This window comes from Pollachius pollachius, assembly GCF_949987615.1.
Source record: "Pollachius pollachius genome assembly, chromosome: 17".
Classification (NCBI taxonomy): Eukaryota; Metazoa; Chordata; class Actinopteri; order Gadiformes; family Gadidae; genus Pollachius; species Pollachius pollachius.
In genome coordinates this window covers 17,381,843-17,405,281 of record NC_136950.1, presented here as the reverse complement: position 1 = coordinate 17,405,281, position 23,439 = coordinate 17,381,843, and the positions used below count along the sequence as shown (strand labels likewise).

Below are 23,439 nucleotides of genomic sequence, written 5' to 3'. Positions count from 1 at the left end.
GTCCAGGCTACTTCAGAAGCTCCTCTGGTACACCTTTAGAGATGGGAATGAACCTGCCGTCGCTCGCAACGCTTTAGTGAGCACTGATCAATACTGTCATTATCCTAAAGCAATTCTTAATTCTATTTCAGCCCCTGAGTTAAAGATCTTTGTATTGATTGGTAAAAAAAAAAAAGGATGACTTTTTCCTCTGTGCAATACAACACCATTGATGCACCTTTATATATATATACACATATACGTACACACACATGCATGCACATACTACAGTGAGATGCTATGTAGTTAAAGAGGCTAGGTGGACATTTCAGACCTTAAGGGATAATAAAGGTAATTAGATTTAATCTGTAACCTGACACTGATGCGTGGGGAGAGAAGAAACAAAATCCTCCTTCAGGTCGTGCAGTGGGACACGAGGAGTCTCGATCTGCAGGAACTGGAGTGTGAAACAGACTCAGTGGTTTCACCTATAGAACCCTTCCAGATGACTGGGCGCTGTTTATTACGGTCGTGTGTGATGTGATGTGCATGAACATGTTCTCATTTCTAAGAAGAATGAACAATGCTGATCTGTGGGTAAATATGATGCACACACATGTGCACTGGCGTCTGTCCCCCCAAACGCACACACACAGCCCTTTTCAGACAGAAGTGCCACCTGTCACGGGCTGCAGCCTGGCATGTGACGCTGGTTAGCAGAAAAGGACGTTCATAGCCCCGGGTGACTCAGATGGCCGAAGCAACAGCACTGCACCCACAGTTCAACGTGATACACTGAAAACAGTGTGCGTCCTCCCATGTTTGTGTGTGTGTGTGTGTGTGTGTGTGTGTGTGTGTGTGTGTATGTGTGTGTCCAGCATTGATGTATTAGTAGCCGTTTATTGCACAGATTTCAGAAGCAAAACGACTGATAACATGATTACATATATATTTTTTATAATTGTTATTTTTACTGTCCCATTGGATCAATCATTCTACTACTACTACTACTACTGATGCTGCTACTACTACTAGAACGATTTATCTAAAAATAAATGTTTTATTCTTTGGGAGCAGATACAACAAATATACCCACATGGAAGCCCAATGAAGATAGTTTATGATTATTATCTTGTTAGAAAATATTGTTGAGCAGACTGTATTATTATTGTATGCTTTCTCTTTCAGACGCTCATTGGCTGCGTGCTCTAAAACGAAGAGGGCCATTCCATTAATAACAAGGAGGGGGTTTCACCGTGTACTGTCCGCAGAGAACGTGTTCAACAACGCCTCAGACTCATTCAGCGTTTCGTAGCCAAAATAAAAACGAATGGAATGTCACTGTTATACTGAATATTCCCGTGTTTTTCACCGCACATGCGAGCAGTAGAAGCGGTTTCGTGTTCCGTCTCCCCTTGGTGACCGCAGGTGGAGGTTGCGCTCAAAATGGCTGGAGGAAAACAGTTATGAAGATCAGCCGTTTTGCGAGATATCTACTCTGATTATGACCTCCGGTGCGGAGTGAAGACGAACCCTCCGGTCTCCCGGGGACTCGGGTGAGTAGCGTTCAGAAACAGGCGGAACCGCGGTCGACACTACGTCCTAAACCCCCAAAACCAGAGCAAAACCTCGGCTCCTCTGAGACGTTATCACGGTAGCTCCCCCACCAGGGTTCTCTGGTTCAACTCCGCTGACTCGTGTTAATGAACCCATGTGCGTTTATGCCCGACTCTAAACGTGCAGTGAGCGGTCCCCCTCCTCGGAGAGGTGCTCAGGTGTGCAGGATGACCGGTGTCACCTGGTTATGATGGACAGTGGCGGGCCAGGCTAGGCTCTGCAGCTACGGCGGATGACGTCACTCACCAGGAGATGACGTCAATCCCCAGGACTCTCCTCCCCCCTATCAATTAGTACCTATCTTTTTCTAATGTATTTAAGCTGCTGAACAATATTAGAAAAAGGGATTGTCAACTTTTAAAAGTAACGAAGTAAACTTTTATTATGAATTGAGTCAAGGTTATTTAATTCAATTCAACTTTATTTGTATAGCCCTTAATCACAGGTACAGTCTCAAATGGCTTATCAGGCCATATATTTATGAAACCCCCCTGACCTGAGACCCCCCAGAGAGCAAGAAAAAATCTCTTGAATTAGCAAGGAAGAAATGTATGACATAAATACATACAGGGAAAACATTTAAATCGTTATGATCGCAGTAGACTACGGATACAGTCAGATTGTTTTCCAAACAGTTATTTCCCATTATTAAGCGTTACGTTTTACAGTGTCAGAGTAAGACGCTCTGATCACAGTGGTCATACTATCATGAATGGACGTGCCGTGTATTTGAACGTTATAAGGGGTTTTGGTAACTTTCTTATTGGTCTCTTTGGAACCCATATGTATTTACATTGTCTCTTATTGTTATCATCATAATAGATTCCTCCAAATCGCTCACAAATGACTCGTAGACTGGGCTGGCCACCTGACCCACATTTAGGATTTTCCTTGTGGTCACATGTCTGCTTCCAGAGCTGTTCAGAAGAGGGGGAGAGTGAGATTAGTGAATGTAGATCAGGACCAGAAAGCAAAGGAAAATTCCCCCCTAACCTCAGCCGTACTAACAGAACTGGAAACATTTCTCTCTGTGGTAAGCTGTTCCGGAATCAGTTAAACGTTCCTTTCCAGTCTATTTCTTTTACTTAAATTCACATTTGCCAGACGAGCAGGTTTTGCTATCCAAAATAGTTTCATACCCCTCTTTTCTCTTTCTTGATTTTCTTTTACTTTTCTCTAAGTGCTGCTGACCACACCCACTAGGGAAGCAGTATAATCTTGGCTTTGCATTGGCTAGCCCCACCAGGAGCTGCCAGTATTTTACTGTCTTTCCTCACGCCATCCCAGAGCAACACCAATAACCAGTTCAAAGATGATGAGTACTGAGGATTTGCAGAACTTGTCGATGAACAGTAGCTTGTGTTTTACAGAGTCGTGGTGTATGGAGGCACACGTTAAAGGCTGAGGGGAGAGGTTAAACTTCAGAGCATTCCTCTCATTCATGCAGCTGATCCGGCCGGTGAGATGATAGGAATAGAAGTGCTGGTGCTGCCAAACCCTAATTGAGGCCTTCATTTAAAGAGAATTGTATCTAGTCATCAATTTCTCCCTTGTGCAATCAATATAGTAGAAGTTCCCGTGGATTAATGTTCTGTTCGCCAACTCAAGAGCTAACAGCTGGTTGGCGCCAGCAAGTTAGTTGGTTACTATACTGAATCAGTTTGAACCCAAAGGCCTTTCCAAAAAGACGGTGTGACCACTATTGGTTTAATGTACGCACTTATTGTATGTTGTACATCCCTGCATTTAAAAATAGGACTTATACTTGTGTAACATCTTATCCTAGCTATCTTTGTTAGTGTTACTTTGTTAGATTGTTTAGCACTTGGTTCTATGAACATCCTTACTGTACAGACAGAGATATATTGTTGTTTCTCGTTCTTCTGACAAATGTACTTATTGTAGGTCACTTTGGATGAAAGCGTCTGCTAAATGCCCTGAATATTAATGTAAGACAAAATGTGTAAAAAAAAAAATAGGTTAACACCAGCTTGTGCTAAATCCACCATTTTTTATAACGTGACTTGTGAAGGGTTTGGATACTGGTGTTCAGGGCCCCCTGAGCCCTTTGGTGGCCCTATGCTGTGGCCCCGTGCCCCTAGCGGGCCCCAGGCAAGGTGCCCTATGAACCCTGGGCCCTCACACCCGGTTCACGGGTTGGTTTGGCGCGTGTCACACTCTGAAATGTTGAGGCTCAGCGAGGAGTGTGGGCGAACTCTGTGTCCACAGTGTGAGGGCGAATCTGGGACTATAAACCTCACGGATGTCCGCAAACTGTCCGCACACAAACCTCACACATATATGAATATATATGGCGACTATATATCCTGTAGAAAACAAATATGAAGAAAACACTTTGCTTGACAAGTTGGCATGGCAACTGACAGCAAGAAGGAGGGTCTTTTATAGCTTTTGAGGAAATGACAAACTGGCAATTTCTTAAAATTGATCACTTCGCAGAGCCAAGCTTTGATTCGTTTCCTTTGAAGGGAGTAATGCATGTGTTGTTTGTTGATATATGGACCAAAGAGGGGCCTGACCGAAAGGTTAGAGAGCCACAAGGTTAATGGCACCCAGGTGCTCATTGTGATGTTAAATATAATGTACAGTCAAAGGAAGTACCCCCGCTTTCAAAAGAAAACAATACTACAGCATTTGGAAAAGAAAAGAGCGTCATTGCTGTGGGATGACTGGCAAGAGTAGCGTATGATTCATCTGAAGGAAGGATTCTTCACCCGCACCACTCACTGTGGGCCCGCTCAAACGTTCCACACGATAGGCTGGGGTATGTTGTTGATGATGACCTGGCACTTAAAAATAGTACTAAGCATCATGTAGCATCTTATTCTAGCTCACTTTGTTGTGTACGGGGGAATGAGTTAACCTAGCGATTGTCAATGCTTGGCACTTATTTCTATGAACATCCTTACTGTACCGACAGCAAAATATTGTTTCTCCTTCTTCTGACAAATGTACTTATTGTACGTTGCTTTGGACAAAAGCGTATGCTAAATGCCCTCAGGGTCAATGTACACACGCGGTCCGCTGAAGTGCTCTAGAGGCCAGCAAGGCCTCCTGACGCCGGTCTCCTGCTCCCTGGATGTTAATGCTGAGTGTTTGATGCCTCCCTGTCATCGTGCGCTCAGCGCGAGCCGTTTGAACCACGTTTACCTTGGCTGCCGAGGCGTTACGGCCCTGGTTTCACATGTGGCTGCAGAGCAAGGTTGGGGGGGGGGCAAAGGGAAACTCCACTGCTTTCTCAACATTTCCTGCTTACCATAACCCAGATCATGTCGTCATATCATTCACTGGGGGGGTGGGGTTAGTACAGCTTACTGGCAGAGAGTCTACCGTTTGAAGAAATGTGCTGGAAGCAAAGGGGGTCTGCTACAGATAAAGATGATCTGCATGATAAGTACCATCGGGTCCTGGTTATTACCACCTAGTTCACCTGGTTACTACCATCTAGTTCACCTGGTTACTACCACCTAGTTCACCTGGTTATTACCACCTAGTTCACCTGGTTATTACCACCTAGTTTACCTGGTTACTACCACCTAGTTCACCTGGTTACTACCATCTAGTTCACCTGGTTATTACCACCTAGTTCACCAGGTTACTGCCATCTAGTTCAGTTCGAGTCCTGGTTTAGCATGACATCAAGTGTACGGTGGTTGAGGTTGCATTATGTTTTCCCAGCAGAACGGTGGCCTACTTTCCAAGTGAGAGGGGTTTGAACACAATGGCACCCCTAGTACAGCACTTAGTTAGCACTTAGTCTAGTTCTTATTGGAACACAACATAACTCTCCACTGATAGCCATTAGTATGCAGGCCCTTATGACTACACACCTTTATTACTGCAAACGTATTACTACACTATACTAAACATTTATATTCACAGTGGAAGTCTGCCGCAGAGTTAAAGTACTTTGCGTAGCTTTAGCTTTAGCATGCCGGCATGGAGCAGTTGTCGCTTTACCTTAGAAGACTTTCTGTTTTCAAGTTGTACCTGAATCCTAAGTGCCTGACATATTCGTCAGTCCGTTGGGTAGGGCAAAAAAAAAAAAGACGTCTTTTAGGAGGACAAGAACAAGAGAAGTGCATCTGAAGACTGAATAATGAATGGGGACCATATTGTGGATGGAAAGGGATGTGGTTCAGTAATAGTCTTGAGTAAAACGTTTCCATGGTAAATCTCTTGGTCTGTCCCCATTGCCCGTTTCCAAGAAAGCTTAATGAAAACGACACGTGGACGCTAATGACCGTCAGTGCTCTGTTAGACTGCAGGATCCAAGGCGTATAATTATATCAGTCTGGCCCTTTTTTAGGCCCTGGCATGGCCCTTGGATGCATTACATGTGTCTACAAGTGTGTGGCCTCTCCCCCAGCGTGTGCCTTTTTACTGTATTGTTTTCACACCTGTGTGTGCAGACACCCAGTCTGACCACAGGTTAAGGCTCTATCATCTCTTGAAGCACTTGGAGCCACCTTTTGATGGACACTGTCTGATGGTGCTGTTCCTTTGCACACATCCTCGGTCCATCTACCTGACTATTGCACCTCCGCCAAGCCCCTCAAAACAAGGACCGAAACCTGGCGACGTAGGGAAGGGTTTGTGCGAGCAGGGCACATAAATCTCCCCGTCGCAGGCGTTCTGGAAAGTCTGGCTCACTCCGGGGCCTTGTTTGTGCCGTCTGAGTCAGGCTCGTGAATCTGAAACCGGAGCCCACGCCTTGTCATTCCTCCGAGGCACCTCCCACCGCAGCCGTGGGCGCGGCGCGCGCAGCCCGGCAGCCAGACGGCCACTCACTTTCACCCTCTGTCATTTGGACCTTTCCCAAACAGCTCAGCCTAATGCCCGCTCCTTCTCCTCACCCACTCGCCTCTCATTTTCCCCTCGGTTCCTCCGCCGTACCCTGAGACGTGCGGAGCTCCCTCCCTCCCCGCCTCCCCGGGCCCCCTCCCTCCGTCCTGCTTTATACCACAGCTATGATTTAGGCGTCAGGTTTGCTCCGGCTCCCTCCCGGCCCTGGATCGCGTTACCCTGCCATTACTCAGTCCTTCCCCCAGAGCAGAGCGCCTCGTCAGGCACCGCGGTGCCCGCCCGCCTGCCTGCCTGCCCGGCCCGCACCCCGGTGTGCTGTAAGGCAGCCGTGGAACGCTGCGCGCCGACCACAGACCCAGGAATAAGCTCTGGTGGAGGGGCTCCAGGCCGGCCACAGGCTCCCCCCGAACGAGGCCCAGAGGGGTTGCAGGCGGCCAGGCTGGCTGGGCTTCAGAGCTCTCTCTCTCTCTCTCTCTCTCTCTCTCTCTCTCTCTCTCTCTCTCGGGCTGGATGGATTTCTCCTTTAAGAGGAGGCGGACAGGTTATGTTATTCGGAAACTTCTCGGGACCTCTTTTAATTTTACACTCATTGCCAAACAAGGCTTTATGATGTATGTGTCTATAAGACGGGGTGGAGCGCGTTGTTGTTGTTGTTGTGGTGGTGGGCATGGCAGTGGGGACGCACAACAAGGCCCGCCGCTTTTCATTGGTCGCCAGCCGGCCAGTGATTTGCAGCTCTCATCGTTTTATGGTTATGTAATGGCGGCTCCCTTGTCGAGTATAACGTCTTGTTAAGGCCCGCGCCCGCCTCCCCTCATAAAAGTGACTGATGCGGAGACGGGGCCGGTCGCTCTGCGGGGGACGGCCTCTGTCCTGCAGGGTTCTTCTGAGGGATGGCACGCCGGTGCAGCCAGCAGGCGGAGCCAAGTCATGACGCCGCAGAACCTGCCGCGGCCCGGGCTTTTAGGGGCTTGATTAATGGGGGCAGAGCGGAACCCTTAAATCTCGCCCCGAACCCGGGGATACTCCAGCCCCCTGATCTATGTAGGGAGGGAGGGAGGGCTGCAATGTATCCGAACGCAGCAGCACAGTGCTGCATCGTCTCACTGGGCCCCCGCCTCATGGAACCACAGCCCTGGCTCTCCGTACTTTGAAGGCTGATGTGTCGCAGCCCTCTTGTTTTCTTGCGCTTAGAGGAGGCCAGGCGAGGCCAGGCCATGTGTCGCTGCTAGGGACTGGCCTGGACGAGAGCGGGCCAAGCCATTATCACGGGACGTCTCATTACAGATAAACCAGTGGGGAGACGGCACCGAGGGAGGCTGACTCCCCACTGGTTTAGCTGTAATGAGGCGTCTGTCTCGGTTTGGTCGGGGAGGAGAGGCTGTGGCCCTCAGGCCAGAGCGCCCGTCGCGGAGCCAACCTATAGGGCCCGTCGCGGAGCCAACGTATAGGGCCCGTCGCGGAGCCAACGTATAGGGCCCGTCGCGGAGCCAACGTATAGGGCCCGTCGCGGAGCCAACCTATAGGGCCCGTCGCGGAGCCAACGTATAGGGCCCGTCGCGGAGCCAACGTATAGGGCCCGTCGCGGAGCCAACGTATAGGGCCCGTCGCGGAGCCAACGTATAGGGCCCGTCGCGGAGCCAACGTATAGGGCCCGTCGCGGAGCCAACGTATAGGGCCCGTCGCGGAGCCAACGTATAGGGCCCGTCGCGGAGCCAACGTATAGGGCCCGTCGCGGAGCCAACGTATAGGGCCCGTCGCGGAGCCAACGTATAGGGCCCGTCGCGGAGCCAACGTATAGGGCCCGTCGCGGAGCCAACGTATAGGGCCCGTCGCGGAGCCAACGTATAGGGCCCGTCGCGGAGCCAACGTATAGGGCCCGTCGTGGAGCCAACGTATAGGGCCCATCGCGGAGCCCATGAGGGTCGTGCTTGCTCGTTCCACTGTGCTCTGCGCCCGCAGCGTTCCTCACTGACGATGCTGCTGCTGCCGCATTGCTTCAATTTGCAATGGAAATGTTTGATTAATAATGTGGTTGTCAAGCGAATCATGGTTAGTTTGTGATATCTCAGAGCCGGGGTCGTGTTTGGGTTCTTTTGTTTGCCCTGAGGGATGAGGAGTGTAGAAGTAGGCCAATCTCTCAGGGTGATACCCCTGGAGGCAAAAACCACAGTTTGAGAACCATGAGTTATGAACTGTATGCTTTTTGTTATGGCTTCCATTGAGTCTTTTATTTCAATATATAGATGATTTATCATCCCTTTTTGATAGGCATTGTGTGTTAATGTTACAGCCCTGTCTGTAAGAGTTGCTCTTTCATTGAGTATTTTATGTTCATACATAGCTGATATACTGTAACGTATTTTAGAAAGTTATTGTTTGTTAGTGTGTCGGCCCTGTTTGTAAGGGTTCGTGCTCTTTCATTGAGTATTTTATGTTCAGTATATAGATGATATACTCTAATCTATTTTAGAAAGGTATTGCGTGTTAGTGTTTGGGCCCTGTTTGTAAGGGTTCCCGCTCTTATGAAGCGTTCTTAATCTTTAATGCAGACAGACTCTGGGCAGCAGCTTCTGCTGTGGTGGTGGTTGATAGACCCGGCCCATTGTTTATCCAGTATTTCAAGTCAATATTTCGGCTCTTGAGTGTGTCCACACAACGCCCCCCCCCCACCAAATACCAGAGACCTGCGTCTCCGTCGAGTCAGGTATTCCTGTGGCCTGAGAAATCGACCACCTCCTCCGCAGACTCCTTAATTGCAGTGGCTCTCACTCTGAGAACCACTTCGCAAATTAAAGAGGGATTTAAAAGATGTATATTTTAGTGTGCGTGCGTTTGTGTTTGTGTGTGTGTGTGTGCTGATGATGCAGGGTTAGCTTGTTTAATAACGCAGGCGCTGGCTGGGATTCTCTGCGTTAGCCTCAGGCTGGAATAATAGGTAATATCTCTTTTTGCAACAATAAAACGTCAGCACGCACTGGAACCGGTATTGCTTAATCTTTGTTCGTCCGATTGGGAAAAATATGCCCTCGCATCCAGAGACTTATAAAACTGCCGAACCTTGGCACGGATACTTGTGCGGCTTAGGGCTAATACTAAACTGCTGTAATCCATTATTTAGGTTGGTTTCAGAGCAGCAATGGTGAGGTTCAGCATGTACCTGTCAGTACTAAATGATTGCTTATTTCCTGCCAGGGGGAGGGGGGTACATGGGGGTAATAGCAAACAGCTGCCTCAGCTGGACCTCACCGTTACTTTTTCCACCGGGCTGTTGCTGGTTCTAAACCAGCGCTCGTCCCAAACACCCCTGGTTCCCCACGTCCAGCCTCCTCTCCCACCGCTCCCCTGGCATCTCGGTGCTGACCCTCCCCGGGGGTTAGTGGAAGCGTGCGAACGTCAACCCTTTTATCACTAACGGCAGCGTCACGCCGCTGGATTGAAGACAAAAAAAAGGAACCATTGATATTTTTGTCTGCGAGCTGAGAAACGGCGTTTATCACGCCTGTGTCTCGCGGCCCGGCTGATGGCCCGGCCGCTTCCCTTTCCCTTTGATTAGCTAAATGCTCCATCGATCCCCCGAGTCGAAGCGGAGCGGCCGGCCCGGCCCCAGATTTATCACACGGTCAGGAGAGCGAGCAGGATGTTGCCTCTCCGGCCGGCTGTCCTATCTCTCATCGGAAAACCATAAACATAAATGTGTGGAATGTGTCCCTGTAATGCAAGTCTCTGGTGGACTGCGGAGAGACGGGAGGATGATCTCCTCCGCTTTCCCTTGTCAGTGGAATTAGAGAGCCACCGCTCTTAGGGTTTGCTGACATTTCAGTAAAAGAGGGGCAGAAAAAAGCCCACCTTCAGCAAAGTACGACTTGCAAATCTGTGACACAAGCAATGGTGTCTTTTTAACAAATGTGAGAATAGGACATTGGACTTCCTGACAATGCCTGAAGCGAAGGCCTTCTGCCTGTGAAGTCCAGCTCATTAACAACATTATTAGGATGATGACCTGGGAGTGGATCGAGTCTAAACATAATGCTCATCCTCAGGAAATCCCTTCGATTTCTGCTGGTGTGCATTGAGGAGGATGCGCTATGCATTCAACTGCTCAGCTTCCTCTGTTGTATCCCTTTTGTGTGCGACACAAGGGACATCCTTTGGAAAGGTACGGTCAATGCAGAGTTTACGAACCCTGGCGCAGCATCAGAAGGGCCGTCGGTTACACTTCCGCAGTACATACTTCTGTTTCAGCAGATGTACCTCGGTAAACAAGGGCGATCGAAGGACACACTACCATCTCTCAACAGACTCCCTGTCCGCTGAGCCAAGCCCTGACGCTCTTGAATGTTGCTCATTGGATGGATGTATGACTAGCAAACATTGTATAATGAAGTGCGTTAAGTAAGTCCATAGCTAGTATCTCTGCAATGAAACACATCCATGTCGAACGCAGTATTTCACCGATAATATACTGAATGTTCGTAGTCATTCTTAGAAACCACTTTCTGTCTTAAGCTCTATCTAGTTCTGGAACCCTGATCTAATGGTTTTACATATACCTTTTCAAAACTGTCTGAAAGAGCTACGGAAAGAATGCTCTCTTTTTTGGAGAGCCTCTGGAGAATTTTTTAATTCACTGGAACCATTCCTTTTGAATATATTTGGTGGACATTGAGTCTGTCAGGCAAACTAAACATTTAGTTATAGAGGTAGTGGAAGTTTAAGTGTGTCGTTTTTCGTTTTGAACGTTTTTGAACACAGTTTACCATGTGGCATTGTATGCACAGTTCAGGTTGGGCAATAATTAATGTTGACTCTTGTGACAGCTACCCGGCAGCCATTAGGAAGCTTACATGCTAATTTACCTCCTTCCAATTAGTATTTAACAAACCAATGGATGTATCAAAAATGTCAGAGTGAAAGTTTTTAAAAGGGCTTTACTCAGAGTGCATTACTGTCGCGTGGCGAAAACAAAGATTATTATTATCATTAATATGTTAAAAAAAAGGGTTGGCCTTTGATTTCTTTCTCTCTCTTATGCAAGTGCTTTATGTGTTTGATCATATAAACATGGTGGCCTCAGGTACACTCCCTTAAGCTCAGCCTCAAAGGTTAGCGGCCCCCAAGCCTAATGGGTGTTTATAGGGGGACCCTACGTGTCGTTTAATGATGGCACTAGTGACCAGAATACGCTTTTGTTCAAATACCTTCTTTCGACGAGTTAAAAACAACTCTCCTGTGCTTGTGGTTGTCAATGGTGTCATAGTTTGAGGTGTTTGAGGTGTGTGTGTGTGTGTGTGTGTGTGTGTGTGTGTGTGTGTGAGACATAACACACACACACAAACCTTTCAACTGTTTCTCTGGTTTGAAATGTGTGTGTGAGTGTGTGCGACGTCACAGGAATGCGTACTAATGGCTTGCCCCCCCCCCCCCCCGTATCTCTGCCCAGCTACCTTCCCCCCCCCACTCAGGAGTCACCTCAGCATGTAGTATCATCACTCTCTCCGTCCCCCACAGCCCCCTCCTCCAGCCCCCCCTGCTGAAGCCGCTAAGCCCCTCTCTGCATACATCACCTGTGTGAGCGAGAGCTATCAGCGATGTAGGTCGAGGTCTGCTCTTGCGTTGCTCGCCATCTGTAACAACTCTGCTCTCTCTCCCTCCCTCCCCTGGCTTGCTGAGCACCGTGTGAAACTCCCTCCCCTCGCCTCCCTACCTGCACACATGCCAAAAACAAGGTGTTCTTTTTCATGTACTGCAGGGCTGAAGTCACCGCGCCTGACTCACTTCCTCCTCTCCTGCTCTCCGACAGGAAGGGGTTACTCTCCACATTTCCTGTCCAATTCCCAGCGCTGGGCCTGCGCTCTGATTGCCTTCTTGATGTTAAACATTCCCAGGCTCCCATAACCTTCTCGCTCGCCCTGTACCGTCCCAGCGCCTGTCCCAGGTGAGCGTGTGGGCGAAACACTCCTGCTTTTTTAAAAGGATAACATCTTTCCATTTTTCTTTTTACAACGTGGGTTCGGAAAAGGGAGAGAAAGGGAGTGAGAGGGAGACCGGAGGAGGTGCGATTGTTGAGAGGGCGACATTCTTCACTCGCTGCATTCCCCAGCACCGGACTAATGGGGAAACATGTTTTCCCAACCTTGTTTTGTGCGAAACAGCCGTTTTTCTTTCAAGGTGGCGTTTGGCCATTTGGTTGCGAAACTGTTCACAGCCTCCTCCTGTTCTCATGCTCCCTGGTCTGACTCTGTGAATCACTGAGTGATGCCGTCGTGGAGGCGGGTTACAGTTGTGACCCTAGGCCTGGTGGGAGAGTTAAGGTCTCCCGTACACAACACACGGCTTAACCCAGGTGTGTGTGTCCGTCCGTTCCATTTGGGTGGCATGTGGGTCAGAAGGTAGGGCGGGTTGGCTGGTAACCGGAAGGTTGCTAGTTCAATCCCCGGCTCCACCTCCTCCGCTAGCTGTCGCCTTGCATGGCTGACACCGCTGTGTGTGTGTGTGTGTGTGTGTGTGTGTGTGTGTGTGTGTGTGGGTGTGGGTGTGTGTGTGGGTGAATGGGTGAATGTGTTCGGCAATATCGCAAAGCGCTTTGAGTGGTTAGAAAAGCGCTATGTAAACGCAGTCCATTTACCATTAGTGTGTTTATCCTTTCGTCCGCCATCGCCCCTTCTCCTTTGAATGCTCCCCGGGGATGCCCTGACCTGCGAACTGTGTCAACACGCGCTGGCCCGAAGCCAGGGAGAGGAGAGGGGTTCACACCGGCCACACGGCAAAGAAAACACACGGCAGAAATCAAGCGGGTGCGTGGATACGAGCCGGGAGCAGGGGGGCCGAGGCAGACTATATATAGCACCGCGATGCTCGCACTAATTGCCCTCTTAGGCCTAATCATTTCCAGGCACGGCAGCTTACAAACACACTGGATGGCGGGGCAAACACCAGCTCGCTGCTACCCCCCAGCTCACATACCGAGCCCGGGGTAAAGACGTGAATGGCTCTGTCAGAGGGCTGCGCAGGCAGGCCCAATTAGCCCGATGTGATTCTACCTCGTGTGTAATTAAGCCCATCCCTAACGAGCTATCCTGCCCACTGTAGGAGAGGCTGAGGTGAAGACTGAGAAGATGGCTGCATGGTTTGTTTCTGCGCTCTGATTGGCTTTGGGAATTGTACAGTTGGAACAAGGCAGCTGCTAATGCACCTGTCCTCTGTCCTTCTCATAGGAAGCATCCCCCCCCCCCCCCCCCCCCCCCTTGTGTGTGGCTTTGACCAGCCAAACTTCACTCTGTGGGCCTTCTCTGTTTGAAACGTGCATCGTAGCCCCTCTCCTCCCTCTCTCATTTGCCTTAAAAAAAAACAGAGCCTCTTTATTCACCCCCCCCCCACCCCGTTCAGCCACGCTTCTCCTCATAAACGACCATCCTGACGGGTCTATGGTCTCCGCCTTCACCCTGCCCCAACGCGGTCCCCGTCAGAACGTTACCTAGGTTACCTACACAGCCTCCGCGCTGGACCGCCTCACCTCACACACGCACACACCTGCCAAGTTTTATCCGGCTAGTTAAACAAATGGCCGTGTGCTGAGAGTCAGCTGAATGAAATGTCAAAATATCGACGTTGACTCGGGCCTATTGGCTGCGGCGGGCGGCTGTGGGCGGGGCTTGTCTGCCGCAGGGCCGACCTTAATGATATTAGCGGATCTTATTGATGAGGTGGCGAGTTATTCACACTCGGCGCCGCCCATCCGTCTCCCCGCGGAGGAAAGCCCCTGTGATGGTTAAATAACTCCCAGGACGCTAACTCAACATGAGCCCCGCTTTCATCAGCTGTCACCCCCCCCCCCCCCCCCCTTCTCACACGTTGGTTAACCTGTCAAGACGGACGTGGAGAATATATTACTTTAGCGAGATGTGGCATGGAAATGTGTTTGCTACCACACGCTCAAACCTTGTGTGTGTGTGTGTGTGTGTGTGTGTGTGTGTGTGTGTGTGTGTGTGTGTGTGTGTGTGTGTGTGTGTGTGTGTGTGTGGTAACTAGGGCTGAACCTTAACGATTCTTTCTTTATCGATTTTCCTAACAATAATGTTTCGATTGGGTGATTCATCTAACGACTCGTATAACAATTATCCTAAACATTATTTTTCTTATTAATCATCCATATAACAATTAATTTAGATAATTACCAAAAACTTGTTGCATTGATATTTCAATATAACCTGTTTTATAGTCCAACATAAAAGATTAGAAAGATCAGAATAAAGCAGGAGCCTGGGTTACTAAGTCCTCCACTCTGCTCCCATCCTGGAAGAGGTCTATAGGGGACGGGGGCCAGGTCTATAGGGGACCGGGGGCCAGGTCTATAGGGGACCGGGGGCCAGGTCTATAGGGGACGGGGGCCAGGTCTGTAGGGGACCGGGGGCCAGGTCTATAGGGGACCGGGGGCCAGGTCTATAGAGGACGGGGGCCAGGTCTATAGGGGACGGGGGCCAGGTCTATAGGGGACGGGGGCAAGGTCTATAGAGGACGGGGGCCAGGTCTATAGGGGACGGGGGCAAGGTCTATAGAGGACGGGGGCCAGGTCTATAGGGGACGGGGGCCAGGTCTATAGGGGACGGGGGCCAGGTCTATAGGGGACGGGGGCCAGGTCTATAGGGGACGGGGGCCAGGTCTATAGGGGACGGGGGCCAGGTCTGTAGGGGACCGGGGCCAGGTCTGTAGGGGACCGGGGGCCAGGTCTATAGAGGACGGGGGCCAGGTCTATAGAGGACGGGGGCCAGGAGATTAGCTGCAGCTCTTTCTCCAGGAACCCCCCGTAATTGATGAGACGCCCCATCCCTTCTCGTACCTCCTGTTGTACCTGACCTCACCTCCTGCAGCGCTCCTCCTCCTCCTGCTGCTGCTGCTCCTCCTCCTCCTCCTGCTCCTGCTCCTGCTCCTCCTCCTCCTGCTGCTGCTCCTCCTCCTCCTCCTCCTCCTCGTTAAACGAGTCATGCACTTTAACAGGGCTAAAGGTTAAGACCTGTAAAGCACGCCAAGGCAAACAGGTTTTCCTTATTTATTACTGCATACATTTTTCATCAGCCGGGTCAAGGAAATGATCTAGCACTCGGAACCGGATCGATCCTGAAAGTGAATGGAGACATACTGGATCCTTCTTTACTATGCGGTAAGCGTGTTTGCATATGGGAAGAGACACTCTCGGAACTGTGTGTGTGTGTGTGTGTGTGCGTGTGTGCGTGCGTGCGTGCGTGCGTGCGTGCCTCCCTGCCCCCTGGTTCCTCTGATAGCGGCCCCATCTGAGGCGGTCTAGCGGGCGTTGGATCACAGCAGCGGGCTCGGCCCAGCGGTTCTGATCTCAGGCCAGCCCCTAATGAGCCGGAGCCTCAGCGGCCAGAACCCCCGCCCACACACAGCATCAGACCTGTAACATGGGGGTCCGATAGAGTACCTCCACACGCTAGGACCCGCCCCCTTCCTCTCCCCGCTTCCTCCTCTGCTTGACCCGGTTGACCCGCCCCCTTTCCCACCACCAACGTCTCTGTCTCTCGGTCTCTGTCTCTCTCGTTCTCTCTGTCTGTCTGTCTGTCTGTCTGTCTGTCTCTCTGTCTCTCTCTCTCTCTGTCTCTCTGTCTCTGTCTCTGTCTCTCTCTCTGTCTCTGTCTGTCTCTCTCTCTGTCTCTCTCTGTCTCTCTTTCTGTCTCTCTGTCTCTGTCTCTCTCTGTCTCTCTCTCTGTCTCTCTCTCTGTCTCTCTTTCTGTCTCTCTGTCTCTGTCTCTCTCTGTCTCTCTCTCTGTCTCTCTGTCTCCCTCCTTCGAGTCCTTCGAGGCGAACCTTGAGGGTCTCAATGGGATCAATTTAAGGGGGGGAAGCACGCTCTCCCCCCCTCGCCTCTCCCTTACCTCCCCCTCTTCTCATTGGCCCTCCTGGCTGCTTCGGTTTGTTCGCCAAAAACACCCAGGCCTTTGATCCCCCCCCCACATCTCCTCACTGCTTTTCTCTTTGCTTCAAGTTTTGTCAAAGCGTTGCTCAAAACGTTGAAGCCTCCTAGTGTTGGTCTCCTCCTCCTCTCCCTGTATAGACGTCTCCCTCCTCCTCCTCCTCCTGTCCCTCTCACTGTCCAGACGTCTCTCTCCTCCTCCTCTCACTGTACAGACGTCTCTCTCCTCCTCCTCTCACTGTCCAGACGTCTCTCTCCTCCTCCTCTCACTGTACAGACGTCTCTCTCCTCCTCCTCCTCTCACTGTATAGACTCCCTCCTCCTCCTCCTCCTGTCCCTCTCACTGTCCAGACGTCTCTCTCCTCCTCCTCCTCCTCCTCCTCCTCTCACTGTATAGACTCCCTCCTCCTCCTCCTCTTACTGTACAGACGTCTCTCTCCTCCTCCTCCTCTCACTGTATAGACTCCCTCCTCCTCCTCCTCCTTCCTCCTCCTCCTCCTCCTCCTCTCACTGTCCAGACGTCTCTCTCCTCCCCTGACTCCTGCTCCCCTCTCTGTCCAGACGTCTCTCTCCTCTCCTCCTCTGCCACCCGTCTCTTTAAACAGCGACAGTGCGGTACACTTCCTCAGGTGGGGCGGCCGCCAGAAAGGGGCCTGTGGCCTCTGCTGTTGTTGTTGTCGGGCTGCTCTAAGAGAACCAGTGAAGAGATGCTGGGAGCTGCATGCATAATGCGCCGACCGCGGCTAACCCAGGTCTCTCTCACAAAGAGGAGGACAGGAGAGGTGGGCTTCTTTCTTTTACTGTGTGTGTGTGTGTGTGTGTGTGTGTGTGTGTGTGTGTGTGTGTGTGTGTGTGTGTCAGGGGGCATCGCTTCGGAGCTCAGTGCCTAGGGTCAGGATAGCCCGTCTTCGAGGTTTCAGGGCCACTGAAGAGTCCTGGCTTGGATCCATGACAACCCTAGCCTGCGTTCCAGGGAAAGTCGACTCTGGACCGGAGCATAAATCTCGGCTCGCCTCCCGGCGTCAGTCCACGGAACATTATCTCGCTCGGCCTTTCATTGTGGTTTGTTGCGTAACAACAATGGTGTCACTGAACAAGAGGGTCTGCGGAGACGGAAAGTCTACCCCGGCCTTCCTCCAGGCCCCCCACAGGTCACTGCAGGTCAGACCCCCCGCTGACCCCTGCTCTGTCCACACAGAGCCCCGGCCCCCAAACAGACCACCACTCCGGGGGGTGCATCTGAAACACTTCACGTTGTTAATGTGGAGTGTCTGCTAGCATCGCGCCGCGCTTTAGCGGGTTTGGGTTTAACTAGGTCGCAGCAGCGAGCTGAAACCAAATAAGACAAGGGGGTGGAGGGGATGCCGGTCTCTCGCTACGGAACGGAGCGACCCCTTGTTTCCCCTCCTCCCCGTCGGCCCTGCCTGATGACATCACCGGCGTAATGCTGCACTAATTGTGGTTTAATGGTAGAGTAGAGCAGAGGGCTGTAATCTCCCACTGCCTCACAGGAGAGAGCTTCTTTCTCATGTGGTCGGGGCTAATTCAGGACCCAGCAGCACAGCTGTGAGGCACCATGAAGCTGGCTTCTTTTTTCTTCTCTGGATTTATTTTTTGCTTCTGCTCACGGGTTCAAAAGAAGATGAAATATAATATCCAGTAACATGAAAGGCACCGGGCCTTGTTGACTCTGTTCCACAGCGATGTCAGCGACGGTAATGTCCACAGGCGAACAATGGGCCCTTTTTGATTTAGCTACTTTGGGGAACTTGTCGGGTACTTAAGAGTGCACAGCGACCCACCGAGCAGAATAGAGGTGTTGAACATTAATATTTAACTCCCATATTTCCCCTGCTCCCGTTGTCAGACTATCAGCCCTAATGGGAATGGGGCGGAACTTTCTCCTGGCTCTGCTCTCTCGGAAGCTCTGATTGGTTTGGAGGCAGAGAGTTGATGCCACTCCAAGTCTGAGGACGGGACAGGAGGTGGGGCAGCCGGTTGCCGATTGGTCCAGACAGCACGAGGGAAAGAGAGCCTGGGAGTGTCATTATGAATGTTTGTCCCCAGTTTTAACCTAATGACATCCTACGCTACGCCCACAGAAACAACACGCGTACATAGATACACACCATCAGGACCGCAGAGTCGCTCACCAGCTTCAGCAAAAGACTCAGGGCTCACAACTCGTTCACAGTTGTGCGTGTGTGTGTGTGTGTGTGTGTGGATGTGTGTGCTGTCGGTGTTGACATAAAGACGAAGATGGAGGGTGAAGGTGAGGGTGGTGATGCAGACTCTTGCTCTCAGTCCTCTGTCCCCTTAACCCCAGCTTCCCTAGCTCTTCCTCCGTGTCTTAAGCCCTCAGACGAAGCCTGGGTGCTCCGTCCTGTGTGGCCGGTGGGCCCGACTTGTTCAAGGTGTCAAGCAGATTTTCCCCTTGAACAGACCGGCTCTACTCAGTAAGCAGCCTAATGCGTGGCATTCAGGCGCACCACCGGTGTGTGTGTGTGTGTGTGTGGGGGGGGGGGGGGGGGGCTCAAGGTTAATCAAAAAAGTGCTTCTGATTGTTTTTATGTTTTTGTTTAGGCTAAGCGTTTTTCATCCCATTGCGTCTGATTAGCATCAGGGCGGTCGGGGACTTGTCGCCAGGGTGTCCTTCTGGGCAGGGGGCTGGGCGGGCGGGCGGGCTGGCTCTATCTGCATGTTCCCAGCGCTGCACGTCCCGCAACGTCATTTCTCAATAATTCATCCGGACAACTAGGGAGCTAATTCTATGGATATGCTCTGTTTTGTATTCTAGCCTCCTCCTGACAATCTCGCGTCGGGGGGAGGCTCTCTCTCTCTCTCTCTCTCTCTCTCTCTCTCTCTCTCTCTCTCTCTCTCTCTCTCTCTCTCTCTCTCTCTCTCTCTCTCTCTCATTCTGTCTCTCTCTCTCTATGTCTCACTGACTCTCTCTCTCTGCCAATCAAATCTCTCTCTCTCTCTCTCTCTCTCTGTCTCTGTCTCTCTCCCTGTGTTGTGTGCTGCTCTTGGTTCATGTGATGAAGGCAAAGTATGCAGGTGTGTGTGCGTGGCTCCCCCTCGTCCCTGTTTCCCCTGGAAACAAAGGAGGTGTCAGCGCAAATTAGCCCCCCACCTGTGCGCGCACACACACACACACACACACACACACACACACACACCTGAGTGAGCGCGGTGGCAGTAAGCTTAGCGAAGTGCCGCAGGTTCTGCTGAGTCGCACATGAACCCCCCCCCCTTCCTCCCCCCTCCCTCTTACACCCCCCCCCCCCCCCCCCCCACCCACCCACCCACCCCCCCCCTCCCATTCCTGAGGTGCTCTAACAAGCTTGTAGGGAAGAGGATAAAGCGTGTTAACTGAATAATTCACACGCGGGCGAGAAGGAAGTGCTCCTTATTTATTTAATGCCGGCTGGATGGGACCGAGCACGGCCTGCCCCCCCCCCCCCACACCCACCCACACACACACACACACACACACACACACACACACACACACACACACACACACACACCCCTTTGCTAAACGAGGCCCCGTTTAGTCGCCTTAATGGCCGAGCAAGGAGACGGGCATCAGAGAGCCAACAGTGAGCCAGCGTGGCGGGAACAGGGGTGTGTGTGTGTGTGTGTGTGTGTGTGTGTGTGTGTGTGTGTGTGCCTGTGCCTGCCTGCGTGTTTGCGACTGTGTGTTGCACGTCTTCGTCCAGCGTGTACTGCGTGTGAGACAGGGCGCTGCGTGTTCGCGGCCACGGTGCGTACCTTTGGCGTGTCGGGCTGCTCGCGGCTGCATCAGGACCACATTTACGCGCGTGTCTCCTCTCATCCGTCGGAGGACAGAGGGGGGCGGCCGCTGAAGCACGGCGGCCCCCTGATAACTGGGTCAGGGGGTGACGGGGGCCCAAGGCCTGGAGGTGTGGAGGAGAGCGAGGAGCCTCTTTTGTTGTTGTGTCCCCCTCCCGGTACGGCGATGCCCTCCCGGCTGCACCGGGATGCTGATTCAACGCTTTTACATGCTGTTTACTTTGGGGTGTCTTTGATGTGTTTCCAGGGGAGAGCTGAGAGGGAGGGACAGGCCCTGCTACCCCCCGCCCCCCAACCGGCCCGCGGCACCCTGGGGGCAGAGTGAAGGAGGAGGCGGAAACACCCATTAGGTAAAAAGTTTCTCCGGTGTTGTGGTGCCGAGTGGGGCCTGGTGTTGTTGTGTGGAGAGGGTCAATGCTAAGGCTTCAGAGAGAGGGGTTCAAGACCAGAGGAGAGGAGGACATTAGCATCGGAAAAACATCTCCTCAGAAGACCTTCTGATTAGTATTATCGCTCTCTCTCTTTGTCCTTATTTGTTTCGTTGAGGGGAGGACTCTCCTCGTTGGGGGGGTGGGGAGGGGGGGAGGATGGTGGGCGGGGGGGAGGTGTATTCGTGTGTTCGTCCCGGGCTGCCAGTGTGTGATCGCAGTCTCCCCCGGGAGTGAAGTCCCACGACTTGCTCTGACCTCATTATGAAAATAGCGTGTCTACCGTCTCTCTCTGTCTCCCCCTCTCTCCCCTTCCTCCTCACTCTCACCCCCACGTCTCTCTCTGTCTCCCCCTCTTTCTCCCCTCCCTTCTCACTCATTCTCCCACGTCTCTCTCTGTCTCTCTATCTGTCTCCCTCCATCGCTCTCCCCTGCCTCCACACTCTCTCCCCCAAGTCTCTATCCGTCTCGCCCTCGCTCTCCCTTTCCTCGTCACTCTCTCCACCATGTCTCCCTCCGTCTCCCCCTCCTCCTCACTCTCTCCCCCACGTCTCTATCTGTCTCTCTCTGTCTGTCTTCCTCTCTCTCTCCCCTTCCTCCTCACACCCTCCCCAAATCTCTCTCCATCTCTATCTGTCTCCCTCCATCTCTCTCCCCTTCCTTCTCACTCTCTCCCTCACGTCTCCCTCTGTCTCCCCCCGTCGCCCCCTTTCTCCCCCGTGCCCTGCACTCTGCTCATCTGCTCTGCCTCATCTTCTCCGTATCCAGTGTTTGCACTGGGTTTAATGGGAGATTAAGAGCTTTGTATAAATCCCGGCCACGGCGGGAGCCCACCTGCCAGTGTGTCTAATCTACCCCCCCCCCCCTAATCTTTCATCTGAAGATGTCTCCAAATCTCAGAAACAATACCACGCCATTGGTCCACCTTAACTCGGGGTCGGTCCACCTTAACACAGGGCCGCAGGGTTGAGGGCCGTTCCGGACTAGCATGCTGGGCTAGCAAGCTGGGCTAGCACGACGGGGTAGCAAGCTGGGCTAGCATGACGGGGTAGCACGCTGGACTAGCACGCAAGGTTAGAAAACCGAGCTAGCACGCTGGGCTAGCGTGCCGGGCTAGAATGCTGGGCTAGCACGCTTGGTTAGCACGCTTGGTTAGCATGATGGGCTAGCACTCTGAGCTAGCAAGCTGGGCTAGCACGCAAGGTTAGAAAACCGAGCTAGCACGCTGGGCTAGCGTGCCGGGCTAGAATGCTGGGCTAGCACGCTTAGTTAGCACGCTTGGTTAGCATGATGGGCTAGCACTCTGAGCTAGCACGCTGGGCTAGCACGCTTGGTTAGCACGCTTGGTTAGCATGATGGGCTAGCACTCTGAGCTAGCACGCTAGGCATGCACGCTGGGCTAGCCTGCTCTGTCCTGGCTCTCTCGCCGGCCGCACTGCCCACGCTCCGTCCTCCGTCGTCCTCCTTCTTCCTCCACCTCCCTCCATCGGTCTGTGAGCGGCGACGGGTCTCGTTAGCGGTGGAAGCAGCGCTGGGCGGCGGTAACGGTCGCTACGGGGCCGCGGATGGTCTTTGATGGTGTGTGCCTAACCCCGGCGCCGAGCCATCAAACACACCCCTGGCTCCCTCTCAGGCCCGGCCCAATTAGTGAGCAGTCTGACGAGGCGTCCATCCCCTCTCCTTGTTTAGGTGTCCGGCGTGTTTGTATCAGCCATTAAGCGCAGGTGATTAAGGTCCGCTTCCCACCCCTTCTCTTTTATCTTCCTTAATGAGGAGGGGGTTAGCTGAGGCTTTATAGTTGGAAGTTACTGGATCCTGTCTGACGCCGTAGAGATGAGCGGGATGTTTTTAGACTTTTGCTGTTGTTTTTTTACACCTGCTCCTTGGTTCCTCAGAAGGCCCATCGAGGCTCCACCAGATAATCTGCTCCAGCTCCACCTCTTTGTACGTCATCAGCTTGTTGTATCTTTCTCCACCTGCCTGTACATCTTCAGCTTGTTGCATCTTTCTCCACCTGCCTGTATGCCTTCAGCTTGTCGTATCTTCCTCCACCTCATTGCGTACCTTCCTCCACCTGCCTGTACACCTTCAGCTCGTTGTATCTTCCTCCACCTCATCGTGTACCTTCCTCCACCTGCCTGTACGTCTTCAGCTTGTCGTATCTTCCTCCACCTCATCGTGTACCCTCCTTCACCTGCCTGTACGTCTTCAGCTTGTCTATCTTCCTCCACCTCATTGCGTACCTTCCTCCACCTGCCTGTACACCTTCAGCTCGTTGTATCTTCCTCCACCTCATCGTGTACCCTCCTCCACCTGCCTGTACGCCTTTAGCTCGTTGTATCTTCCTCCACCTCATCGTGTACCTTCCTCCACCTGCCTGTACGCCTTCAGCTCGTTGTATCTTCCTCCACCTCATCGTGTACCTTCCTCCAACTGCCTGTACGTCTTCAGCTTGGCGTATCTACCTCCACCTGCCTGAATGTCTTCAGCTTGTTGAATCTTCCTCCGCCTGCCTGTACGTCTTCATCTAGTTGTATCTTCCTCCACCTCATCTCGTATCCGCCCCCAGTGTTTCTTCAGCTTGTGTTTATTGTTGAGACGCCAGCGTTCCTCCACCCCACAAGGAGAGGAACGCTGCCGTCATCTGCATCCTGTTTGATCTTCTCCGGGGCCCTGGGATCAGGCAGTCATTAAGGAAGGTAGCGCCTCTCCCTCTCTCTCCCCCCTCACCCCCCCATCCAGTCTCTGCCTTCCCTCCCGTCTGTAAACTCACAGGGAGGAGGAACCTTCCTGTGTGTTTCTTGCCTTGCCACTGCCCTCTCCCCGGGTTGAATGCCAGAA

At 52.1% G+C, this 23,439-nt stretch overlaps 1 protein-coding gene across 3 annotated transcripts in view; it reads left to right on the top strand.

Annotated features, from left to right (window-relative positions):
* Positions 1-1,412: 1,412 nt before the first annotated feature.
* The window catches only part of znf438 (zinc finger protein 438), a 34,961-nt gene continuing 12,934 nt past the window's right edge, over positions 1,413-23,439 (top strand). Inside the window, exons 1-2 of one of the 3 annotated variants that reach the window (XM_079754266.1) lie at positions 1,413-1,535; positions 20,418-20,520. The gene's annotated coding sequence lies outside the window, so the exon portion shown is untranslated. Of the gene's footprint in view, positions 1,536-12,287; positions 12,362-20,417; positions 20,521-23,439 lie in introns of those variants that run through there. The other 2 variants (XM_079754267.1, XM_079754268.1) reach the window with 2 other exon arrangements.